We start from the raw sequence: 23,281 nt of genomic DNA, 5'->3' as shown, positions 1-23,281 counted from the left end.
TATTAATAGTACATAATAACATGCTATTAAGCAATTATGAAGCAATATTTATAACAAAAATAAAACGCCTTAATAAATAAACACAATATATTACAGTTATATCCCATTCAACTCCCATTAATAACTTTCAACCCAAAATAAAATATATTTAAAAACATACTGCACTGGAACGAAAGCGTAACGTAAAGTCACTTTTGTACTGGATGCTATGATATAAAATATCAATCATTAATTAATAACTCGTAAAAGTATTTTTTACTCGGAAATATAAAAATGTATGGAAAGATAAAGTTTAATTGGGAGTTTCATTATTATTATGTTTTTAATGTACTTCCATGTTTTAATAAGTTCTGATGTTTTAATATTAAAGGCTTTTAACGAAAATAATATTAACACGTTGCATTATTTTCGTTAAAAGGAAGTAAGTAATATTTTAACTCAAAAATGATAATCTTCTTTTTCGCGTAGTCGGTTAAATAAAAAAAGACGCGTGGTGCTCGGGGACTGCCGCGGGCTATCGCATAGCATGCCTTTAAGCCACACCTCCGCCCGTCGGAGTGGGGAGCGTGAGGTTTTTTCGTAACGGAATTTCTGCATTCGGTCCCCGCGCTCAAGGTCCGCGATAGAAGCTATGCAATAGCTTAAAAACAAGATAAGTCATGTTGTTTAGATATTTGTTTTTCAATTGCTATAAATCGACTGAATTCAGGAATATAATTATATTTTCAGTGAGCAATATTTCCTTGTAGATTGTCTCTTTAAAAATAATTTTCTCAATAAATAAGGAAAAGTAAATATATCAATTTATAAAATACGGTGTATCTAAGTCAGATCTCCTAGAACAAAGAGGTCAACTTATACGCCAGGTTAACTTTGACTCGATTTTGACCGAATTAAACGAACCGATTTAATTCAAACTTTGTACACTTATCAAGGATCGATTATTTAATAAAATCTCATTAAAGCGTGTTTTTTTAGTTTTTAAACTGAATATTTTTAAACCTTGTTACTTTAAAGATGTACAATTACTTAATTTTATCGAGTGTTCCAAGGAGCAGGTGCAGATACCTATCTCTGGAATGCTATTTTTATTCTCTCTTATATCTTAACTGTATTTTATTTACTTTCGCTAATAAAACTGCATGTGTGAATTGTGATTCATGTACTTGTGTTGGTGATAAAATTTGCGCATTGCTTATTTGCATTGTTTGAAATTTAATTATGTAAAAGTTGCTGCTTTTTAATGGTTTGACAGAAAAGCTTCTAAATAGAAATATTCGCTTGGAGACTCTATGTACCTGTTTTTATATAATTTATTGTATTATCAACCATGATTTTTAAAGAGCAGAGTTTCTTGCCGGTTCTTCTCCGTAGAAACTACTCCCCGAATCGGTGGTAAACGGTAAAACTATTTTATGACTATTCAAAAGTGTGTCTAGAAGAAGAATGCAATAAATAAATGTTAGAGTTTCAGTTTGATGAAATATACACCAATTGCAGTAATACCTACTCTTTTTCATAACATCACGTATACAAGGTACATTTATTAAACACATTGGCTAAAGCTGAAATGCAATTAATTCGGCATTAATGACGGAATCGCTTCAAATGATCCTCATCCTTGTAAGGAGCAAGTTTTTGTCAGTTTTTGGGCTTTAGGATTTTTATACACGAACTGTTGTCTTAATATTATAATTTTTTATGTTTTTATGAAAGTGGTTTCAATAATCTATATTCTCTATATTTTAATAATTGTAAACGTGAAAGTTAATCTACTACATCACGCTAAAACTGCTGAATCGATTTAGGTGAAACTTGGCAGTATTGTAGAAAGGACAAAAAAAAACACAAAACCTATATAGAAAGAGAAGATTATTGTTTTGTCCGTCACTAGACATTTTTTTGAACAAATATATAAAGCGGGTAGAGCCGTGGAATAAGATCAATATTGAAAAATTATAAAAACTATTAACTTACGTTACAACGGCTCGTTAGTAAAACACCTTAAATCTTTTAATACATCCTGTCACGTCCATTAAAACTAATTATTCAATTATTGATCATTCGGACGTAATGTTAACAGAGAAAGGATATGTTTTTTTATATTATTACTTTTATAGCATTTATTTGTATGTACCTAATGAAATTTCTTTAAAAAATATCGATTACCACACTATTATACTTTTTGGTAATCGCATATTATCAGTAATCACAATAATTGTAATATCATAATATATTAAATCATAATTTACATAAAACATGACAGGTCAACACATCAGCAAGTGGTCAGCTTTTGAGTTCAGCTATATTTATTTATTTATTTCTACCAGGATCGAACCTTCACTCCTCAGCTATATTTATCAATTAACAATTAATAAAAAGATCTGTCATACATCGTTACTTCAAAACTGTCCTCACAACAAACCCTACAATTACAGGCAAAGATAAATCAACAAATTCAATAAAACATCGTCGAATGCACCTCCAATTTGCAATAACTAATTGTTCGGACAGCCCTATAATTAATACCTAATTATTAACCCAGATAGCCGCAGGCTATTGCATATTAATGTATAATATAGTCCATGCCTTAAACCGGGGCAAAATGGTGGATCGCCCGGGGCGAGCGGCTGCACCTGGTATAATAATACAGTGTTATCACATTTAAGGCAGCTCCACACTAGTGCCGTAACGTGCTTCACGTTTCGAATTCACGGTATATGGTTGCTTTTCCACCAGAGATGTGCTGTGGATTCGTTTGATATTCACCAATAATATCTATTCATTGAGGCATATAGCATAGCACTTGTAGAAACGGCATATGCTTGCCTCAACAACTAAGATCCAACTAAGATACGTTTTTTTAATGAAGGTGTGCTATAGATGCTCGATATGGATGCGTGCTAATTGCTATGGATGCGTGCTATGAAATCATATATGGACTTACGAGTTCTTGCGCATTTTCCTTGCACAGCTACTTCGCGGTGCATCTTCATAGAGCATAGTGGAACAGACGCGAACGCGAACAACGTTCATAGAACTTCACGGCACGTGTGGAGACGCCATTATAGTTGTGTATGAACTTCGGCTTGTATTTCATGTGTATTAGTTAAGTGTCAGATGTAATAAATGCTTTAGTTCATGTGTTTATAAGGTAAAAAATAGCCTGTTACGAAGATGTAGTTTTCTAGTGGTTAAAGCACATTAATGGCAGATTTCGAGTTATATAGTAACAAATAAAGAAAATATTTCGTCTTTACACTTAATATTTAAATAAATAATTAAATGCCAAATAAGGTGACATCATCACACAACCATCCACGGGTTAAAAACTCTCTTGTTTTTAGGGCTGATTTTTCAATCCTTGGTTAAAACTTATTCATCGAATAACGTATTAAACTACCATTTCATAAATGTATTCTAATTGTCCGTATTTGACAGTTTATAGGTCGCATTTTAAAATGTTCGTGTAATACTTTATTGGACGAATAAATTTTAACCAAGGATTGAAAAATCTCCCCTTAGTGTGTTGAGTTAAAAAACAACCCTTTCAAGTTTCAACTAAACATCAATCTGAACTTTAATAATATTGTAATACTGTGACTTTACATTTAACATTACTGTAGAATTCCCATTTATAGTCCTTTTCAGCTATGATGATTCCTGTGACACTTCATCGTGTTCCGAATTACGTATTTTATGTTTAAAACGCCAAAATAATTTTAGTGCATAATATTGCACGCCTCATAAGCGAAGCGTTGAGGTGGGTACTACTGTCACTTCGCGCAAAACATCTGATTTTTCAAACTTAAAATGTCTTTATTTATCATACATTGCACTTGTAAGATAATACATACACACACATATTAAGAAAAAACACTATTTTTAACATTCATGATATTTTTGATGTCATTTTTGTTATTTAAACTAGTTAAAAAACAGTTTAAAAAAGTTCTGTCTTGGACGTCCGTGTGTCTGTATGTGCGGAGGATTTTCTTGTTAACACGATAGCGACCGAAATACTTTACTAATCGAGTCTTTTTTTTTTTTTCTCTTACGCTTGAGTATGCTCAGGAATAGAACCCTTTCATTTTTCAGGGTCTGATTCGATGTGGTTTAATTGTTATTAAATAAACAAAAAAAAATATCGACTGTTCTCCATAATTTTAGTATATCTATATACTTATATTCTTTATTTTTTTTTTATATTTATAGTGTACTCAAAATTCACCATTATAAACTCGATTCTTTATACTATAAGCCAAGGTTTAAAAAAATAAGTTGGTAGTCAGTCCCTAATCCCTTAAACCTGCGCAGTTTCACATCTAGGTGGGGCCACAAGAAAAATAGCTCAATTATTACGGTACCGCTTTCTTTACTTTTCCAACTGTTTTATTTTATTTCTTTTTTATATTTATAGTGTACTCTTTATAAATAATCAATTTTATTGTAAAGGATGAGATTATGAGGCGTGCACTTTTGGATTTTCCAAACTATTTTTATTTTATGGCGGCATTATTACCAAAAATATAAAAATGAAACATCTTAAGCTTATAAATCAAAAACAGTATTGTTTAGTTTAATATAATGAAAAATAAAATAAAATAACACAAAAATATAATACCTACGCAACTCGTGTACATGAAATGGATCGTTGAAAAATCATAGAGTTGGAAAATCATATAATCGGCGCCCATCTTGTGATCGTTTGTCAATCGAGTCAATCGTGTGTACGAGTGCGTCAGCCTTATATACAAGTTGCATTTTTATATTGATACTTTACGTGGTATTCTGTTATTGTTACTAATTGTTATTGTTGACTTTTTGTTGTCGTTTTTTGCTAAGTTTCCTTAGTTATTTGCTGGCGAAATGCCGAAAAAACTAATTTTGGTACATTATTCAAATCGATTTCATTTCCATATAAAATATTATCGATTATCGGAAACAATTGATATGATTTCAGTACAGACATCTCACGTGTCAAAAATTGATGTGTCACAGAAATCATCTAGGTGGAAAGGACTATAACGAATTTGAATATATTGTAACAACTAGCTTACCACCCGCGGCTTCGCCCGCTTTGTCTAAAACCTAATAAATTATAAGCTAAAACCTTCCTCGTGAAACACTCTACCTATCTATTAAAAAAACCGCATCAAAATCCGTTGCGTAGTTTTAAAGATTTAAGCATACAAAGGGATATAGGGACAGAGAAAGCGACTTTGTTTTATACTATGTAGTAATACTACTGATGTGCGCACTTTAATACAATCAGTCAAGAATAATAAAAGATTTCAATCGATTCATTTTTCATTCAAGCGAGCGTTTACTAATATTGTGAAAAAGTTTAGAATGATGTATGTCTATTACTTTTTCACGGAAAAGCAGCTGATTGATGTATTCAATTTGGTACAGAGATAAATTATAGTCTGGATAAGCTCATAGATTTTTTATTCGTGTACCCTGCGAGTGAAGCCGCGGGATCAAGCTATAGCTTTCACGTTTTTGATTCAAATAAGAAAACATTCATTTTACACATCACTTTCGAATTATTGAAGCTTTTTGGCTTTCGTATTTTTAGTTATTTTACATAAGTGAAGTCCCATGTCCCCTAGTGGGGTAAGGGGCAGATGCATTATACATCTGTTTCACTGATCGATTTTCTTTAGGGTCTTCTGCCTTCTGTGTCCTACCAGACCAAGACATTTTTCACACCGGGAATCGAACCCAGGACCCCTCGGTGTTACGCTCACGCGTCAACCACGGTACCACTGTACCGGTCAAGGCCAAATTATTTTACATACCACAGTTCATTTATACTACTTCAATACATACACAATATATGTAAAGTGTGATTTAAACATTTCTATTTTAAAATAAGCTTTCTTAAAGCACTTAAAAGCGTATTATGCGAACATTTACTAGTCTAGAAACCAAAGGGCACTAATTACTAACATTTAGGCAACAAGAGGGTAAATTGTACGGTCATAGCAATGATAAATGACCTTAGGAGTTATGTTAGGGTTCCTGTATGGACTAGTGTGAAGATGAAATATGCTAAGTAAATGTTGTTATGAGTTATTAGTTACTGACTTTGAGGATGGATTGTAATTATGTTAAGTTATTTTACATTATTTTTATTTTGTAGAGTCGAAAAATTATCATGTGGCATCTATAAATTTATGAATTACTAGCTTCCGTCCGTGACTCCGTCCGCGCGGAAAAATTAAGATTTACTTTTTTTCTACGTATTTTTCCGGGATAAAAAGTATCCTATTTTATGCCCAGGATAATAAGGTATAATTATACCAGGTTTCATCGAAATCGAACCGTTAGTTTTCACGTGATGCCTGAACATACAGACAGACAGACAATATTTTCAATGTACAGAATTGACCCTTCTACAGATTTATTATACATATGTATAGATTACGCACTATAGTCACTTAATAATAATAGTGGCTTTGAAACGCCTCCGTGCTGGCCTAATATAATATTTAACTTAAGACAAACGAGATTATCTATTTATCTCATATTTTACAATCTTAAAGGTGTCCGAACAAATACATAAGAAGAGATTATGTGTTTTGTATTGTATAGAGTAAGATTTAGTTCAGGCGATTGCTAGAAAAGATTACAAACTGTTTCTTTAGTTATATTTATTATGCGATTATGTCTTAAAAAATACTAGACTACAAGCTCGCATAGGAAAAAAATATGGGTCAAATGAACCACCAGGGGACATATCTAGAACGATAGCAGAGCAAAAAATAATAAGATTCATCACTATGCCGTCACTTGTAAGCTGTCCAACTGAGTGCAGATGAGAATTGAAAAGTACAGGTAGACTCGGTAAATTTTGGTCATTTGACCATGTACGGCATTCTTAACCATCGATAGATCCATTAAAAATAATAAGAAACCGCTCAGTGCCGTACAAAAATGGTGGTCCACAAAGTCGGAATTTTTATTTAATTTCCGAGAGTTACCGGGGGTAAATTTGGTCATTTGACCATGTACGGCATCTGTGTCATACTATGCCTATACTGCTTTTAATCCATTATTCCGCAACGCCGTACAAAAATCATGGGGACAAGGGGAAAAAATCGAGAGTTGTAATCCCCTCTCTTTCCCCACTCCAGGGGGTCATTTGACACAACACGAAATAAATTTATTTTTAAAGTATTTTATGCATAGATAATATTTTTTCATGTGCCGTACATTTTCGTTGGTTCAAAGGGGAAAAATCTGAAAAAGAAAAAAATCCATATAACGAAATGTTTGCTTTATATTTTGATAATAAAATATAAATATACATTAATATTAAGAAGCTCGAGGTGGTTAATTATCACCTTGGAAAGTCGGAGTCAGGTGGAATGGACTCCGTTAAATTGATGAACTAATAAAGAAGCTATGAACGAAAAGATGTGAATTATATGCAATCAGCCCATGAATACAGGTAAAGTCACAAGCAAATGCTAGTAATATATACATATTCAAAATGTACAAGTAAAGCGCTTTCAAATGATACCAAACACGGCATATTTATCTTAACTTTATTTTTTTACTCCGTATGTTTTGTCCGCTAGAGGGCGCCACATTAGATTTTGTGAAACCCCATATAGCCTTTAGCTGGCTGGTCGCTGGTTATCCAGTGAACAATTCAGACGCTTCTAATGATATGTCATTTGTCGAATTCTGATAAGTAGTTTAGAAGTTACGAGGGAATAGATGAACATACATACATGACCTGTCAAAATCATAACCCTCCTTTTGCTTTGCCGTAGTTGGGTAAAAATATGTTAATGCCGTACTGTATCAAATGGCCATAAAGCACCCTTAAAATTGTAGCTTTCGTCGCTTTCATCAGCCTAAAAGATGTGGTCTGTACAAAAATGTACGGCATCGTTTTTTCCTAATTTATCTATGTTAATACTATTTAAAACAACGAATAAAGTGTAGAAAACTATTATATTTCATTAATCTACGATGTTTAAACTTTTACAAAATTTCTGTTTTTGCATTTCTCTATAACTTTTTTTAGAACGGTTTCTTTTGAACGGCAATACTATACAACAATTGAATTTTACAATATCATGTTAAAAAAAAAGTTCCCGTACAGGGTCAAATGACCTTACAGCTCTTTATATCAAGAATTCGATGAAATTAAGATGATTATTGGTATACATTTAAAAGAACAATTATTTTTTGACGGCATTGCTTTTAATAGTACTTTTGAGTGCTAGATAATGTTTTGGAACCGAAGCCGTACTTAGTCAAATGACCCCCTGGAGTGGGGAAAGAGAGCGGATTGCAACTCTCGATTTTTTCCCCTTGTCCCCATGATTTTTGTACGGCGTTGCGGAATAATGGATTAAAAGCAGTATAGGCATAGTATGACACAGATGCCGTACATGGTCAAATGACCAAATTTACCCCCGGTAACTCTCGGAAATTAAATAAAAATTCCGACTTTGTGAACCACCATTTTTGTACGGCACTGAGCGGTTTCTTATTATTTTTAATGGATCTATCGATGGTTAAGAATGCCGTACATGGTCAAATGACCAAAATTTACCGAGTCTACCTGTACTTTTCAATTCTCATCTGCACTCAGTTGGACAACTTACAAGTGACGGCATAGTGATGAATCTTATTATTTTTTGCTCTTCTATCGTTCTAGATATGTCCCCTGGTGGTTCATTTGACCCATATTTTTTTCCTATGCGGGCTTGTAGTCTATACTATTTCGATGATCTTTTTCTCTTTTTTCTTTTTTATTCGGTTTAATATCTAGGTGACGCCACATAAATTTATCTGTTTAATATTGCTATTAATGATGTTTTTTGCCTGTAACATATCATGGATTACGAATAGTCTAGAACTGGCTCATGTATTTCTATTAACTCTATTTTAACAAAAAACCAATCGTACGAAGAACTATGACGTGTCTAAACATCATTAGCGTCTAAAACGCATGTGAATAACGTAATAAATAATAATGGAAGGTTCCCTTTCGAATAAATCTGAATCAGCCAAGAAGCTAACGCTGACGATAATCTGTCGGAGAGCTTACGTTTTTATCATGGAAATGCCTTTATATGTAACGACTTTTGTGGAAAATCGCCTGCTATTAATCTTGAATAAATATTTTGTTTACTTGCCAGTAGTAGGTATGACTCTTTCATTCCACTTATCACTCTTTTTAATACAAAAATGAAAAAATCCACTTATCCCTCTTTTTAATACAAAAATGAAAAAACCTACAACTCCTTCAGTTGATTTACTTTCTTAAACTCTATGTTGACGCAATATATTTCAACAGATAGGTACAATATGTAGAGGTTGTATTGTACTATTCCGTATAACAAAGATTATCATTACATAGTATAAAAAAACGTTGCTTGACGCTGTCCGTAGGTCCTTATGTAAGTTTAGATTTATTAAATTACGCAACGGATTTGGATACAATTTTTTATGTAGGTATAGTGGATCAAGAGGAAGGTTTGCATCATGTATGTAAAATAAAAACGGGCTTACACGCTTACATCTGAGCTAGGTTAAAATTTTTAAACGCACTGCTTTATTTACAAACGTGAAATGCCACATACATAAGATAACAAGAAAATCATTAACAAAATAATGACCTCATCGTGCCGTAATCGTGTCGTGACCACTAAACGACGTATTGTATTTAGTCATTTTTCTTATCCACAATATAATAAATCACTATTCATCGGAACATTAGTTCGATTGAGTGATTCCATTAATGGTTTTTTGCATAATCTTTACTCTATTACGGAATATACTCTAAATTTGACGATGATATATTTGTTGTGTAGAGAATAAGTTTTACTTATGGTAATGTGAATGATTTTTCAACGGTTCCTGTAAAAGTATTTGGAAATGGTTTGTTATTGATATGCTGTTATAAATGATCTTATTTGAGGAAAGAAAATTGGGATAAAAGATCTTAATCGTATTGCAGATCATCTGGATTATATTCAACGCATAAAGATGTAAAAGTTTGAAAGTAAAGATTTTTGTTGGAAATTATCTCTAGAAGTACCTAATGGATCGATTCTGATAATACAGTCACCAGTAAATAGACACATGATTCCAGCAAGTTTGTTAGATAAATGTGTGAATATAATATAAATTCTATTATTCTTGCGTTATTTCTCATAACGTTTTAAAAATTATTTATATAATATAAGCTCTCTTTTTAAAGGCCCATATACTATAGTCGGTTTTTTGTTATATCTCCAATCAAAAAACATAAAAAACCGTTAGCTATTGGCTTCGTATAACACATTCACGTCATTTATCGTCTTTTACCAAACAATACCTCTATTTATATGTATGACAGCAATTTTTTCATGTGTTTATCGTATGTATATTTTTAGGGGCCGTTAAAAAACTTTAATATACTACTTATTTAATTTAACTAGTATTATTTAAGTTTTGTTTCAATTTTAAATGATAAAACATAATTCTCTACATTATTTACATCGTAACTATCTATTTAGTAATACGTTATTGAAGTCAAATTATTTTGTACACAAAAAGTTTAACCCAATTTTGATTTTTGAAAAAAGGCCGTGTATTCCGAGCACACGTGTCAAAAGTGAAACTTTGGCAATATTCAAAGATACCAAAATCGTCGCCTTACCCCATGACGTGACGGTATTTCCACGATGCGACCTTGAAATTTTACTCTCATCGCGCTTAAAGAAGTTTCACTTAAAAATCAAAACATACTTTTAAAGTTTTAAAGCCATTTCCTACAGAACCGTAAATCCACTCTTGCGCAAGCACAATGTTAAGGTTACAACTTACTATTGTTAGATAAAAAGATACATATCTATGAAGCGCGAAATACGAACAATTACATGTGACCTTTGGATTTTTGGAATAGATTTGTTTTCGAGTTAGTGGCCATTGTTAAAGTAGATAATATAGCTATTGTACAAAATGTTATTTATTAGCCTAATGTGTGCATGTGTGTGAGTACTTGAATGTGTGTGAGGGGTAGTAGTATAGTATAGTGATAAATTATTATTTTTCTGTAATTTGACGATTTAAAAGCGCTTCTAAACGAAGTCTAGTTGAAAAAAGGTTTTGCGTTTGAGATAAGAGAAATATTAATTTAAGAAACTCTATCATAAAGGTACCTATCGATTCATATGATTGCTAAGAATTACACAGACATACAAACGGAATACAGATACACAAAATAAATGCCTCGTTTATGTTAGAACAGAATTTAATACCCTTGCTAAATTATGCTTAAACCTTCATAAGTTAGTGTTGAAATACATACCAATGTATCTAATTTAAACAAAAATAATGTTATTAGGTGTTTACGCTATTAATTGTTATTATTATAAAGTGTATTTCACAAGATTTGCAAGGATAATAAATAAGATTTTTAAACATATCAATCCTTTTTCTCTCCATCCAATAATACGCAATAGATATACACATACGAACGGTATTGTAAAAATAGGTACTCCATTCTATTAAGGAGCTTATACGCAAAAACGTAAATCCACCTAAGATTGTAGGCATCATATGATTGACGCGTCCAATTTACAAAGACCCATTACAGCTTTACAATGTCGAACAATAGCATGCAGCCTATAGCTCAATGTATACTGGTCAATTGTGTTCGAGGGATGAACGTCACCAATTTAGCTTGAGCTCTGGCTTCCTTGGCAATACCCCGGTGTTTTCGATTCTACTGAAGGCTGGAGGGGTGTGGTGGGTCAAGTTATACTGGCTGATGCAGGGGACCTTGTACAATGAATTGCATTAGCTACAGCTATGAATGTTCTTAATGTATGGACACGATTTGATAGCTTAGAGATTGATGTTGATGTTTTGTCGATAAATTTCATTGTTTGTTTATTTTTGTTTCATATTTCTTGAGGGATAAGGGTTTTTACACGTTTGAATAAGATGATGTTTAGTTAAACAAGTTCTTAACTTTGTAGTAGAACTACGATCGACTAGGTTAAATTACATTTTTTTTACGTCTTAAATTGCTTCATCAAAAAACTGGTTTAAGATACTTTTGGCTCCTTCAAATCATTTAATCAGTTAATTAAAAATTAGCCTAACACTTTATATTTTGAATTTTGATTGTTTCGTAGGAAATGAACTTATTTTTTTACTAATTATTTAGTAATTATTGTTAATCATAAAATAATAACAGGATGCTAACTATAATATCAATAAGAACAATGTGTATCATGTACACATTTACAAATTTTATTTTAAAAGGTTACGTTTTCGGTAATACAATTATTCTGATTTCTATTTCTTACTTATCCTATCTTTTAAAATAACACGATTGATTGCAACATCAATTTAAAATAAATAATTAAAACAAAATATCGACAACAGCCCATCACTAGGCTAAGCGTCAAGTCACGATTCCCTGGCTATAGAGCCTTATATTTATTTCATCGGCTTTCTATATTTATTATTCTCTGTTTATCATTATTGTAGAAACTATGAACTTTATGAGCTTCCTGATTTGATTGTTTGGTAAAATTAATGTTAATGGGTGATAGTTTGCAAAAATTTTCCAAAAAAAAATATTTAAAAAGGAGTTATGTTTGTTTGTTAATCTACTTTTAGTAATTTGACAATAATTATTTATTCAATGTATATATTCTGTTTCTTTCGCAGAAATAAATATGTTGGAAGGAACCCAGATCAGATTTGGATTTCGAAATTTATTTAAAAAACACATACAATCATAAAAAAAAAACTGCTTAAAGTACTTGTAACAGATTTTTTACCTATTTAACTATTTTTTGTTTCTGATAATAATTGTGATATACCTTTACAAAATATAGAGCTGTCAACATACTGACGTCATTACACTAACAATATAAACATATATTACTTAAACTATGTTAGCGAAACCCAAGGAAGTAAACACGCTAAAATATTAGAATACCCTCAAAAGGGCCTTATCATAACCATATCTGTGGTTAATGTACCTCTCTTGTGGTCAGTAGGCACCATAATTTTTTCCCAATTTACAACCCTTGGTCGCGGGGCGGTCATAGATATCTTATTTTAAATCACCCTTAGCAGCGAGGTCCACTAACTTGGAGCGTCAGCAAATTAATCTGAAAAAAAATTCATAACATTTATGATTTATTTTTATATGGAAGGCCTCGCGTTTTGAAAGACCAGAATTCTGATTCACGAGCATTCTTTGAAAATTTTTGAAAAATTTAGCGATAAGCAGGTTTATTAGAAGCGATACGGAGTAACCATTCCCTGTAAGATTTAATGTAATTTTCGTGTGAAGTCATCGTTCACGTAAAACATAACCTTTCCTCTTTTAAATTAAGTAAACATACAACATCAAATTAATTAAAAACATATGCCATCCTTATTAGATTATTTTGCTGACGCTACAAAATGACCGTACTTATCTTATAACGCAGCGTGCGTCCTATATGTGTTTTTTGCTAACGCTCCGTCGAGCTTTGACTGTTAGCGAGCCCTTATAAAAAGTATTTTATTAAAAATATGTTTCGTACACTCACAGGTTTCAAGAGAATTGGGGAAAAATTGAAAAGTAGCTTTTTACCCGAGTTTATTGGGGGTAGTGCGGTTTATTGTTATTGAAAGTTTTATATTATAATATAAATGTGTTTTTTGTTCTCTTTGGTCTTTTTTGTAGATACATTTTTATATTATTTTGATCTTTCATGGATAAGTGTTTATTAAGCTATTGCATAGCTTCTATCACGGGCCTTGAGCGCGGGGACCGAATCGATAAATTCCGTAGGTAACGAAAAACCTCACGCTCCCCACTCCGACGGGCGGAGGTGTGCCTTGAAGGCATAGCATGCAATAGCTAGTCCCAGAGTGCCATACGTCTTTTCTTTTATTGCGTCGATAGTTTTAGAAATTGTTATAATTAAAAAAGAGAAAAGGATTCAACATTGAAATAAAACTATCTAAGAACATAATTCTAAAACTTATTCCCTTTAAAAATTCTATTCTTATCAATGCATAATAAAAATCGAATCTAAACGTCCATCAAATGATTTGAAGATCTCATAAAGATTGTATCGAATATTATGAGAAGTATTGAACTATGGGTCAGAGATTATATCGATTCTTAATTCGATTAAAATCGATGTTATGACCTTGTGTTACTGATATAGATTAGGTGAAAATTTATAAGAGAAAGTTATAGAAGAGATTTGTTTAGACTTTATTATAAATTTAAATATTTTTTTTTTTTAATAAATTGCTATTAATTATTATAAACCTATTAAAAAATTAATTATTATCAATAGACTGATGATTTTTCGTTATTACTGCACATTATGATATATTACGAGTCACCACAAATTTTGAAAGTCGAAAATATTAGGTAAATCAACAAAGCCAATAAATTCCTTAAAATATTATTGTTTCTAAAAGGTCAGCCTTTGCAGATCCTAGAGTGCTAGTTTAAATAGCGAGTCTCACTATATTATTTACTAGCTGTGCTCCGCGGTTTTACCCACAGTGTGCGGATATAATATAGCCTGTAGCCTTCCTCGATAAATGGACTATGTAACACCGAAATAATTTTTCAAATCGGACCAGTAGTTCCCGAGATTCAAACAAACAAACAAACAACCTTTTCAGCTTTTAATATTAAGAATAGATTCCTACATTTTTAACTAGCTTTTACTATCAAATTAGCGCAAAAAAAAAACAAGAAAATGTAGTTCAATTATTTTTAAACTTTGCCACATCTACATTACAACTCTATGACCGGAACAAAAAATGATTCACACAACTCATCTCATAAAACCGAATTCGAGTTGACATAGAATAATAAACGCCGAATCGTAAATTTAATATAATACCTCTTTAACACTGACAGCAGAATGAACAATATGCAGCATGTATGATATATTTTGTCGATCGTAAAAATATATTCGGAGCCTTTGTGCAAATCTTTCTTTGAATTTTGGCATTTTATCTTCGCGAAACGTGTCCCCATATGGGAATGATTAAACAGATTATAAATCAGCTTATTTTAAGTGTTTCTTTATTGTTTATATGAGAATTAAGTATTTGTACCAATTTTTCGTGTTAAACAAACAAGAAAAATTATCAGTGTGTAATTTAACACTTCAGTATGAATTTATTATATTTATTAACCAATAAACGCTACCAAATAGAAAACTGGTAATTGGTATTAAGTAAGTATAAGTATTTCATATTTAGAAATTAAAGACTATTTGACAGTCTCCCCGTGACCACGCTTGCTGTAAAGCGATCGAAACTTCGGGAAAATAATAATATTATAAAAAAATCGCGTTCAAAATCCGTTAAAAAGTCTTCAATTTCTAAATGAATAATACTCGCGTAAAATCAAACACTAGAAAATACTTTGTACATATTTTATATTTTATAATTTTGTATACCTATAGTTACTATGTAGTTAGTTATGTACTGTGTGCAATTTTTATTAAATCAAAAATAGAATGAAATATTAAATAATGATGTCTGCCGTTATATTAAAGCACCTTTCTTTTCCAACAATGTTATTTTCACAATATAAACTTTCGATTTACTTAAAAGTTGAATTTTTATTTAAATTACCTAATATTATTTCGACATTACAATACATAATTTATACTTTAAGAAAGGCTGAATCTTTACCCTAAATTTAAAGAGAATTTATTCAATTTTTTGAAAAAAAAATAGCAAAAAATCTCAATAGCCGCGTCCAGACCGGCTGAGCGCGGCTCGGGAGCCGCGCTCAGACTTCCTGCTCGCGAGCCGTGGCACCCGAGCTAATTGTGAAAAGTTTCGAGCCGCGCTCGCGAGCCAAGGTGAGCCGGTTTGAGCATTCAGTTTCTCTCCGTATAACGATGGAAAACCACGTATTATTAGCTGCTGCGGCGCTTGTGTTGTCTGGATATATCATAAAAAAAAGAAAAAAGAAACGAAAACTCTGGATTAAAAAATTGTACTAAAACCGAATCTTCTCGCTTGTTTTTATTTAAATGATCTGGATCTTTCGAATCCCATAACATTTTGAAGCTTCCGTAAAGTTGTATTAAGCGAATACTGTCTTCTTTATCCATTTTTGATTCTGGCTCGCGAGCGTCGTTAAGTCCGTCCACACCGGGCGAGCAGCTCGGACTGAGCCGCCTTTGAGCATCGCCAAAAACCGACAACGCATGGCTCGGGGTCGAGCGGCGCTCGGCCGAGCCAACGTGCGCCCGAGGAAGCCCGAGCGCCGTCCACACCGGCCGAACTATTGGCTCGCGAGCGGGACTCGCGAGCCGCGCTCGGTCGGTCTGGACGCGGCTAATAAGACGAACAAAGTCGCGGCCTTAACATACTAAATACTTGATAAATAATTCATAAGCAATACTTGTAAGTAATTAGAAATTATGGCTCTCCTCGTAACATATCACGAAAAGCTCACTTAAACTTAAAGGCATTTGCATAAACTTAGCTAAGTTCTACTTAAAGCATGGCGTAATTTATTGTAATTTGTATTCAAATAGTATTCGTTTTTATTTTGCTTTTAAAATTCTCTCTATAGGAGTCAAATTGTAATTTTTTTTTTTTTTTTTTTTTAATTCTTTATTTAACACACACATAGGTACAGAAGATAAGAGAAAAACATATAGATAGGTACACATGTTAAATAGGCGGCCTTATCGCTTTCAAGCGATCTCTTATTATTTTTATTAATTTATTATTGTTAGAAACTGTTCCCCGCGGTTTTACCCGCATTGCTCCGCTACTATTGGTCTAAGCATGATGATATTTCCTCTATATCTAGACTATCAAACAGAAAATTCACAATTTTCAAATCGGACCCATAGTTCCTGTGATTAGTGCGTTCAAGAAAAAAAACTCTTCAGCTTTATAATAATCGTCAATAATTAAATTATATGCCTTCCTAAAATATAGTAAAGAACGCTTATGTTATAAGTGTTTAGATAAAAATATTAAATTTGGATGTTTGTTTCTCTTACACGCTGGAATAGCTCATACAATCTGGATGAAATTTAGCGTAAAGATAAATTTCTTTCTATATTTTCACTAACATGGACTAATTTCTAATCTAAATTCTAACATTTTCCTAACAGGTACCTAAGCGAAGCCACGGGCAGTTATTAGTACACAATTATTGAACAAACTCAAGCTCCTATAGTTACGGATAATACATTTAACTACCATATTGGTACAAAGGGAAATTATTTTCGTTATACGAACGTGACGAATTTACATCGCGACCTCGATATTATTTAGATCCTTTATGCCTGGTATTAAGGTTCAATATTTATTGTTCATATAAGGCTCGAAACACGTGTACAAGAGAAATAGTCTGAAAAAATGTACAATTTGACAGATTTAAAACATAGTGCCTCTTAAAAACAAAGCTCCAGTTAATGCCAGGCATAAGTGATCGCAAACAAAACAATTTCTAATCAACCTTTAACTATTTTTATTTCATGTCATTTTAAAAGTTTAAAAGTTTCTTTTTAATTGAAATAGTAGCAAAATATCTTGTGTATTATGTTTAAATATATAAGTAATAATAATTCATATCCTGTTAATAGTTATAAACAGGATATGTTTATAACTATAAACTACTAGCGGTCCGCCCCGGCTTCGCCCTTGGTACATGTTTATGTTGTCTTTACATGAAAACAGTCCTCGTACTTCAAGGAATATAATAAAAAAAGAATTATCGAATTCGATCCACCCGTACACGCGTGATACCATGACCAAGGAAAACGGATTTCATTTTTATATATAGATTTTTAAGATTTTTAATATTATGTAATCTATAAGATGATAAGTAAATATTCTAATCAACGAACGACTGATTTACCAAATTTACAATACAAAAGAGAAAATAATCGCACGTCTGTAACGAGCCTAAACCACCAAGGGCTTAAGTTTCTTACAGGCCCATAAATACAATACTATTATTGCCATTATAATATGATTAGGTGGCACCTCGACATAGCAATAATACCTACAATTCATGCTTGAACAATTTGGTAGTATATTTGTATTTAAATATTACCACTAGTTGGTGTATGCGACTTTGTCTGTTTGTAGTAACAATATCCTACTAATATTATAAATGCGAAAGTTTGTGAGGATGTGTGTGTTTGTTACTCTTTCACGCAAATACTACTGAACCGATTGCAATGAAATTTAGCACACATATAGAGGGTAACTTGGATTAACACATAGGATAGGTTTCATCCCGGAAATCCGAAAACGAAGGCGAAGCCGCGGGCGGAATGCTAGTATCTAATATTTTCAATCGATATGGATTATACATTTCAGAGATTATCCGAAATATATACGCGCTTTTTTGGAAACATTTAAAAATCAATTTGTGACGTTATCTTGTTGTTTAAGTTTTTTATGTAGGTAAAGGTAATTTATGTAGGTAAAAATGTATGCAAATCTATAAGTCCCGTTGGGCTTGCTTGAAGATAGAGTCTCTTCATACTATGACTAGCTGCTCCGCCCGTTTTCATCCCCGTGGCTCCACTTCTGTTGGTCGTAACGTGATGACGTATAGCCTATAACCTTCCTCGATAAATGGGCTATCTAACACTGAAAGAATTTTTCAAATCGGACCAGTAGTTCCCGAGATTAGCGCGTTCAAACAAACAAACAAACAAACTCTTCAGCTTTATAATATTAGTATAGGTAATAGGCTTTTGACCGAGGAGAAACATCTTCCGAATTTAATTATTTTTTGTTAAAAACAAATATTATCAACTCATTATTATCCAATATATAAATCAAGTTATATTGTTTTTCGAATATAATCTTTAGAGCAACGGCTACGTGACAATTGCCTCTTTTTATAACCCAGGTGTCCATTATCACGCTATTGCTCATTAATTTAACCAACTATAAGAAAATGATAATAACTACGTCACATACACGTGTCTTGAAAAAAGCCTATAAGATAAATTAAATAAATAACCTGATATAATATGTTTTAATAATATTATAATATTAATACGAGCAACTTCGTCGTTTGATTTTTTTGCAAAAACTTAATAAGAGTTCCTACAGACGAATGGCAAGTTGCGAACGGCAGAGGCTACTTCAGCCGTTGCCACATATCGACGGCAGTCGAAGCGTCGGCGGCAGCAGTCACTACTTCGACGGCTGCCGTCAAATTTGCCGTTCGTCTGTTAGAACTCTAACTTTCAACTTGTAATTAATTTACTTTTAATAACAAGTCCTTATACTTGAAATTATTCGTCAAAATCAATCAATTTTTTTTGAGGTTAGTTAAATTATAACTACTATACTATTTGTTTTCTCTTGCTTCGCCAGGATGGATGGGATAAAATAAAAATATAATTTCTATGTCACTTCGCTATAATGTAATTTTCCGCTAGTTAAAAAATACCACAATGGGACAATTAGTTTGCAGATATGAAATTCTATGAAAGCTTACAGCTTATTTATGTATCAATGTACGAGTCAAAATCATTACACCAAGGGTTCCGTACAAATAAGAGAGCAACTGCAAAAAACTTTTTTTTTTTATTTGTTATTTTTGTGGTCACAACCTGGTGACAGACCGACGACGGACAAATAAGACTCAGTAATAGGGGGACCCTTTTACCATTTAGGTCAGGAATGAACGGAACCCTAAAAAGTTAGGTTCTGTGAACTAGGCATGGTTTTATCATTATGTTCATCTTGATGAACTAACTTAGATCATACATCAAGTCTGTTTTATGATCTAAGTAAATGATTATTATCAAGTCATGCCTAAGTGTGTATAAAAAACCTAAGTCCTTATCATCGCGTATTTTCCACTATTTCCTTATTATATACTTATTATATTTAAGTATGTTTGTCTTGAATATTAATAACTGCTTATCAACTAACTTTATATTTCTGGTTTTGCCTTTGAAACAGGAAGTTCGATTTTTTGTAAAAAGTTGAGGTAAAAGGTGTAACATTAACTTAGATTTATCAGTAGAATAAGTTATCAATTAATTTATTATTTGCAAAAAGATTTATTTTGAAATCCAAATATAAAAATAGATTAAATTAAATGTTTATCAGAATTTATACTTATATTCTAAAACTAGCTTCCGCCCGCGACTCCGTCCGCGCGGATGTCGGTCTTCGCGTGGATGGTTTATTTCTCCATTTAGAGTAGGTACCTACCTCTGACAATAACATCTTATAAATATCTATTGGACCCAATTCCCAAATACGGCTAGGCCTATAATAATACGCAACGTGTGTTCGCGGTTCTACGGAACAACGTCTATGGATAAAACTGAAAAATTAAGATTAATTTTTTTCTACGTATTTTTCCAGGATAAAAAGTATCCTATTTTACGCCCAGGATAATAAGGTATAATTATACCAAGTTTCATCGAAATCGAACCGCTAGTTTTCACGTGATGCCTTCACATACAGACAGACAGACAGACAGACAGACAAAAATTTTTTTAATCACATATTTGGGTTTGGTATCGATCCAGTAACACCCCCTGGTATTTATTTTTTCAATATTTTCAATGTACAGAATTGACCCTTCTACAGATTTATTATATGTATAGATAGTATAAATAAACTACTTTCTGTTCTATTTTTTTATTTCGAATACGACGAACGATTCTATAATTATTAATAGAAATTAAATTAAATGTTTAAACCAAATATTAAACGTCACGTCTCTAATTCCCAAAGTACATTGAATGTGTTTAAGTACATTTACCAACAGTACCCAAATTTAGTTGGAGGCTTGTAATTGATTACCGAAATCACAGACTAATCAATTATTACCACTGTAGCTGTATTGAAATCACCACAATACAGTTGACCGGCTTTGCTCTGTGGAGCAAGCGAAAGAAAACAGCGAATTTTGTATTATAAACGGTTTTTTTTTGTTTTCTCTTATTTATGGTTGTACAAAAAGGTAAATTAACACATCTAGTACTTACGTAGATAATAAAGTACAAACTATTAATATGAAATGTTTATTATACATTTTGAGAGATTCTTCAACTTTATCTTTGGTCATAAAATTATTCTTCAAATTCTTTCTTTCATCTGGAACTATTAGGTACATATTTTTTGAAGTAAAACTTCTTTAGGCGCGTTGAGAGTAAAATTTCAAGGTCGCGGCATGGCAATTCACGTAATGGAGTAATGCGAAGATTTTGGTATCTTTGAATCTTGGAAAGAAGTTTCACTTCTGACACGTGTGCTCGGCACACACGCTTTTAATAGCTATATGGGTTAACCTAGCATACAAACAATAGAAATTGTGCTATAAATTCAGCATAAGGCAGCTTTCTACTGAAATTTTCAAAGCAACGGTTATGTAGTTTTTAGTAAATCATCGTAATTTAATATACCATCACACGACACTTCTTTAAGGCTGGTTGCAGAGCTTGACCGACCATCAGTGCGTACGTCAGTCGCGCTTGTCATATGTATGGAAATTCATAAAACCGTTCATAGCTAGACCGACCATACGCACGCGTATTGTCATGCGCAAGTGTCATCTTCATACATTTTGTTGATGCGTATCGTCAGGACCGACGGTACGCACTGACGGTCGGTCAAGCTCTGCAACCAGCCTAACGTATTGAACATTTTAAATTAAACTCAATTGAAGTGAATGCAAGTCAATAAATAACAAATAATCATAATACCGTTAACATTTGCAATGAAAAATATAATTACAATATTTAGACGAATTGATAACTTCCTTTTTGTCTGTTAACTTAATGTTAGAAAATAAACGCAAACATAAAACGAATAAATGTATTCATTACAATCACAATAAATCGTATTTATAATATTTATATAATTAATTAAATGCAATTAAAACATAAACAACCTCAATATAAAATCATAATTGTATGAGACGTCTTTTTATGACATTTTTATGTACTAATAAAAACGTTAGTACTTAGGTACGTCTAGATTTTATCTTCTAAGCTCTTCCTGATGACCTTGATGACGTTTCTTAGATCTTTGTTTTGCAAAATTATAAAGAAAAAACATAACTGTTGGTCTATATAAAAAAAACCTTTTTTTCTGGTATTGTCATCATGTTATGACTGTATTTTTCTCTTATATTAAAATAAAATTTATCGGAAATGTTTTATAATTTATTATGAAAATTAATTACGTTCCGTTTTCTGCAGTGGTTTTAATAACGTTTATCAAACACTTTCTTTTAATTTATAGCAAAAGGAAATTAATATTAAAACACCACTGTGGGATTTCCGGGATAAAAAGTAACGTAAGTATGTCTTATTCTGGGTCTTCAGCTACCTACATACTATGATATATAAAAGAGCTAGATACGTTACCCGCTCTCTATTTTGGCAAGAAAAAACTCAGGTAAGTGCCCGAGTTTCACTTAGTCATGCACCATTCAGCGTCGTGGCTGGACGTTCTTTTTGTATTTTAATCGGCAGTTGTTATTACGAAGTACATGAGTGAGACATGTATTATGTCTCGTGCGTGAGAGTGAAAGAGAGAACAACTGTATTGGTGATAATGCGTTAGTAAGTACTAAGTAGGTATGTATTAATTACGCTGTTTTTTAGTGCAATGATGTTGGCGTATGCCGCGTCTACTAGTATAATAGGTCATTGCCTACATACCGAATTTCATTGTAATCGGTTGAGTAGTGAAAGAGTAACAAACTTTCGACACATAATACATAATAGTAGCTACACTCTATAGAACGGACACTACACCTCCCGCCAAAATTAAAATCACGCTATATATGGCCCGCATTTATCTACAGGGACGATACGCAACGAAGATTTACAACATTAATCAAATTTACTTAAAGTAATTTTATTGTTTTGGATTTGTGATAATCGTTTTTCGTAGAAAATGGAATATTGTGCTGTTTACGGATGTATTTCATCAGAAAAACGGGAATTTCTTTACGCTAGTCACAAATGTGCCAAACATAAAGCGTTAACACACACATTTGCAGTCTCTACAGTGTGACTGTCAAAACGATAATGTTTTATGAAGTGTCCGGGGTGTGCTTTCGAATTTATATTAGTAGGAAGCTACAGTAATAAATTCGCTGACCATCCCATCTTGTACCACCGTCTATTGAACCTTTGTAAGCTGGCCGTGCACTGGCCACTGCCGAGATGTTAGTTGATGTATTATGTTACCTGCCTAGTGCTATTGTTAAATTTCGCTGCCAATTCCCTGTTTGCTTGCTACAGGAACA

Source organism: Colias croceus, chromosome 17 (genome assembly GCF_905220415.1).
Source record: "Colias croceus chromosome 17, ilColCroc2.1".
Classification (NCBI taxonomy): Eukaryota; Metazoa; Arthropoda; class Insecta; order Lepidoptera; family Pieridae; genus Colias; species Colias croceus.
The sequence above is the reverse complement of the archived record's forward strand: the minus strand, read 5'-3'. Positions refer to the sequence as shown.